Source organism: Musa acuminata, unplaced genomic scaffold (genome assembly GCF_036884655.1).
Source record: "Musa acuminata AAA Group cultivar baxijiao unplaced genomic scaffold, Cavendish_Baxijiao_AAA HiC_scaffold_46, whole genome shotgun sequence".
Taxonomy (NCBI): domain Eukaryota; kingdom Viridiplantae; phylum Streptophyta; class Magnoliopsida; order Zingiberales; family Musaceae; genus Musa; species Musa acuminata.
Window position 1 is genome coordinate 22,501 of NW_027020328.1, and position 5,000 is coordinate 27,500.

Sequence of the window (5,000 nt, forward strand, 5' to 3'; positions counted from 1 at the left end):
CGAGCGGCGGACAGCGAGCGAAGCGAGAGGCAGCACCGTCCCTGCTATACGAAAGCCCCATCCAGCCCTGTGCCACCCGGGGGGTTCCAGGGTGCTGAGATGGCTGACGTTTTGCTCCGCTCTCGACGGTCACCGCGCAACGCAAGAACAGGCCAAAAACTGGCCAAAACGGCCCAAAAACGGGCCAAAACTGGCCATTTTTGGCTGCGCGAGCGAGCGGCGAGCGGCGGACAGCGAGCGAAGCGAGAGGCAGCACCGTCCCTGCTATACGAAAGCCCCATCCAGCCCTGTGCCACCCGGGGGGTTCCAGGGTGCTGAGATGGCTGACATTTTGCTCCGCTCACGACGGTCGCCGCGGCACACAAGAACAGCCCAAAAACAGGCCAAAACAGCCCAAAAACGGGCCAAAACTGGCCATTTTTGGCTGCGCGAGCGAGCAGCGAGCGGCGGACAGCGAGCGAAGCGAGAGGCAGCACCGTCCCTGCTATACGAAAGCCCCATCCAGCCCTGTGCCACCCGGGGGGTTCCAGGGTGCTGAGATGGCTGACGTTTTGCTCCGCTCACGACGGTCGCCGCGGCACGCAAGAACAGGCCAAAAACTGGCCAAAACAGCCCAAAAACGGGCCAAAACTGGCCATTTTTTGCTGCGCGAGCGAGCGGAGAGCGGCGAACAGCGAGCGAAGCGCGAGGCAGCACCGTCCCTGCTATACGAAAGCCCCATCCAGCCCTGTGCCACCCGGGGGGTTCCAGGGTGCTGAGATGGCTGACATTTTGCTCCGCTCACGACGGTCACCGCGCCACACAAGAACAGCCCAAAAACAGGCCAAAACAGCCCAAAAACGGGCCAAAACTGGCCATTTTTGGCTGCGCGAGCGAGCGGCGAGCGGCGAACAGCGAGCGAAGCGAGAGGCAGCACCGTCCCTGCTATACGAAAGCCCCATCCAGCCCTGTGCCACCCGGGGGGTTCCAGGGTGCTGAGATGGCTGACGTTTTGCTCCGCTCACGACGGTCACCGCACCACGCAAGAACAGGCCAAAAACTGGCCAAAACAGCCCAAAAACGGGCCAAAACTGGCCATTTTTGGCTGCGCGAGCGAGCGGCGAGCGGCGAACAGCGAGCGAAGCGAGAGGCAGCACCGTCCCTGCTATACGAAAGCCCCATCCAGCCCTGTGCCACCCGGGGGGTTCCAGGGTGCTGAGATGGCTGACGTTTTGCTCCGCTCTCGACGGTCACCGCGCAATGCAAGAACAGGCCAAAAACTGGCCAAAACGGCCCAAAAACGGGCCAAAACTGGCCATTTTTGGCTGCGCGAGCGGCGAGCGGCGGACAGCGAGCGAAGCGAGAGGCAGCACCGTCCCTGCTATACGAAAGCCCCATCCAGCCCTGTGCCACCCGGGGGGTTCCAGGGTGCTGAGATGGCTGACGTTTTGCTCCGCTCTCGACGGTCACCGCGCAATGCAAGAACAGGCCAAAAACTGGCCAAAACGGCCCAAAAACGGGCCAAAACTGGCCATTTTTGGCTGCGCGAGCGAGCGGCGAGCGGCGGACAGCGAGCGAAGCGAGAGGCAGCACCGTCCCTGCTATACGAAAGCCCCATCCAGCCCTGTGCCACCCGGGGGGTTCCAGGGTGCTGAGATGGCTGACGTTTTGCTCCGCTCTCGACGGTCACCGCGCAATGCAAGAACAGGCCAAAAACTGGCCAAAACGGCCCAAAAACGGGCCAAAACTGGCCATTTTTGGCTGCACGAGCGAGCGGCGAGCGGCGGACAGCGAGCGAAGCGAGAGGCAGCACCGTCCCTGCTATACGAAAGCCCCATCCAGCCCTGTGCCACCCGGGGGGTTCCAGGGTGCTGAGATGGCTGACGTTTTGCTCCGCTCTCGACGGTCACCGCGCAATGCAAGAACAGGCCAAAAACTGGCCAAAACGGCCCAAAAACGGGCCAAAACTGGCCATTTTTGGCTGCACGAGCGAGCGGCGAGCGGCGGACAGCGAGCGAAGCGAGAGGCAGCACCGTCCCTGCTATACGAAAGCCCCATCCAGCCCTGTGCCACCCGGGGGGTTCCAGGGTGCTGAGATGGCTGACGTTTTGCTCCGCTCTCGACGGTCACCGCGCAATGCAAGAACAGGCCAAAAACTGGCCAAAACGGCCCAAAAACGGGCCAAAACTGGCCATTTTTGGCTGCACGAGCGAGCGGCGAGCGGCGGACAGCGAGCGAAGCGAGAGGCAGCACCGTCCCTGCTATACGAAAGCCCCATCCAGCCCTGTGCCACCCGGGGGGTTCCAGGGTGCTGAGATGGCTGACGTTTTGCTCCGCTCTCGACGGTCACCGCGCAATGCAAGAACAGGCCAAAAACTGGCCAAAACGGCCCAAAAACGGGCCAAAACTGGCCATTTTTGGCTGCGCGAGCGAGCGGCGAGCGGCGGACAGCGAGCGAAGCGAGAGGCAGCACCGTCCCTGCTATACGAAAGCCCCATCCAGCCCTGTGCCACCCGGGGGGTTCCAGGGTGCTGAGATGGCTGACGTTTTGCTCCGCTCTCGACGGTCACCGCGCAATGCAAGAACAGGCCAAAAACTGGCCAAAACGGCCCAAAAACGGGCCAAAACTGGCCATTTTTGGCTGCACGAGCGAGCGGCGAGCGGCGGACAGCGAGCGAAGCGAGAGGCAGCACCGTCCCTGCTATACGAAAGCCCCATCCAGCCCTGTGCCACCCGGGGGGTTCCAGGGTGCTGAGATGGCTGACGTTTTGCTCCGCTCTCGACGGTCACCGCGCAATGCAAGAACAGGCCAAAAACTGGCCAAAACGGCCCAAAAACGGGCCAAAACTGGCCATTTTTGGCTGCACGAGCGAGCGGCGAGCGGCGGACAGCGAGCGAAGCGAGAGGCAGCACCGTCCCTGCTATACGAAAGCCCCATCCAGCCCTGTGCCACCCGGGGGGTTCCAGGGTGCTGAGATGGCTGACGTTTTGCTCCGCTCTCGACGGTCACCGCGCAATGCAAGAACAGGCCAAAAACTGGCCAAAACGGCCCAAAAACGGGCCAAAACTGGCCATTTTTGGCTGCACGAGCGAGCGGCGAGCGGCGGACAGCGAGCGAAGCGAGAGGCAGCACCGTCCCTGCTATACGAAAGCCCCATCCAGCCCTGTGCCACCCGGGGGGTTCCAGGGTGCTGAGATGGCTGACGTTTTGCTCCGCTCTCGACGGTCACCGCGCAATGCAAGAACAGGCCAAAAACTGGCCAAAACGGCCCAAAAACGGGCCAAAACTGGCCATTTTTGGCTGCGCGAGCGAGCGGCGAGCGGCGGACAGCGAGCGAAGCGAGAGGCAGCACCGTCCCTGCTATACGAAAGCCCCATCCAGCCCTGTGCCACCCGGGGGGTTCCAGGGTGCTGAGATGGCTGACGTTTTGCTCCGCTCTCGACGGTCACCGCGCAATGCAAGAACAGGCCAAAAACTGGCCAAAACGGCCCAAAAACGGGCCAAAACTGGCCATTTTTGGCTGCACGAGCGAGCGGCGAGCGGCGGACAGCGAGCGAAGCGAGAGGCAGCACCGTCCCTGCTATACGAAAGCCCCATCCAGCCCTGTGCCACCCGGGGGGTTCCAGGGTGCTGAGATGGCTGACGTTTTGCTCCGCTCTCGACGGTCACCGCGCAATGCAAGAACAGGCCAAAAACTGGCCAAAACGGCCCAAAAACGGGCCAAAACTGGCCATTTTTGGCTGCACGAGCGAGCGGCGAGCGGCGGACAGCGAGCGAAGCGAGAGGCAGCACCGTCCCTGCTATACGAAAGCCCCATCCAGCCCTGTGCCACCCGGGGGGTTCCAGGGTGCTGAGATGGCTGACGTTTTGCTCCGCTCTCGACGGTCACCGCGCAATGCAAGAACAGGCCAAAAACTGGCCAAAACGGCCCAAAAACGGGCCAAAACTGGCCATTTTTGGCTGCACGAGCGAGCGGCGAGCGGCGGACAGCGAGCGAAGCGAGAGGCAGCACCGTCCCTGCTATACGAAAGCCCCATCCAGCCCTGTGCCACCCGGGGGGTTCCAGGGTGCTGAGATGGCTGACGTTTTGCTCCGCTCTCGACGGTCACCGCGCAATGCAAGAACAGGCCAAAAACTGGCCAAAACGGCCCAAAAACGGGCCAAAACTGGCCATTTTTGGCTGCACGAGCGAGCGGCGAGCGGCGGACAGCGAGCGAAGCGAGAGGCAGCACCGTCCCTGCTATACGAAAGCCCCATCCAGCCCTGTGCCACCCGGGGGGTTCCAGGGTGCTGAGATGGCTGACGTTTTGCTCCGCTCTCGACGGTCACCGCGCAATGCAAGAACAGGCCAAAAACTGGCCAAAACGGCCCAAAAACGGGCCAAAACTGGCCATTTTTGGCTGCACGAGCGAGCGGCGAGCGGCGGACAGCGAGCGAAGCGAGAGGCAGCACCGTCCCTGCTATACGAAAGCCCCATCCAGCCCTGTGCCACCCGGGGGGTTCCAGGGTGCTGAGATGGCTGACGTTTTGCTCCGCTCTCGACGGTCACCGCGCAATGCAAGAACAGGCCAAAAACTGGCCAAAACGGCCCAAAAACGGGCCAAAACTGGCCATTTTTGGCTGCACGAGCGAGCGGCGAGCGGCGGACAGCGAGCGAAGCGAGAGGCAGCACCGTCCCTGCTATACGAAAGCCCCATCCAGCCCTGTGCCACCCGGGGGGTTCCAGGGTGCTGAGATGGCTGACGTTTTGCTCCGCTCTCGACGGTCACCGCGCAATGCAAGAACAGGCCAAAAACTGGCCAAAACGGCCCAAAAACGGGCCAAAACTGGCCATTTTTGGCTGCACGAGCGAGCGGCGAGCGGCGGACAGCGAGCGAAGCGAGAGGCAGCACCGTCCCTGCTATACGAAAGCCCCATCCAGCCCTGTGCCACCCGGGGGGTTCCAGGGTGCTGAGATGGCTGACGTTTTGCTCCGCTCTCGACGGTCACCGCGCAATGCAAGAACAGGCCAAAAACTGGC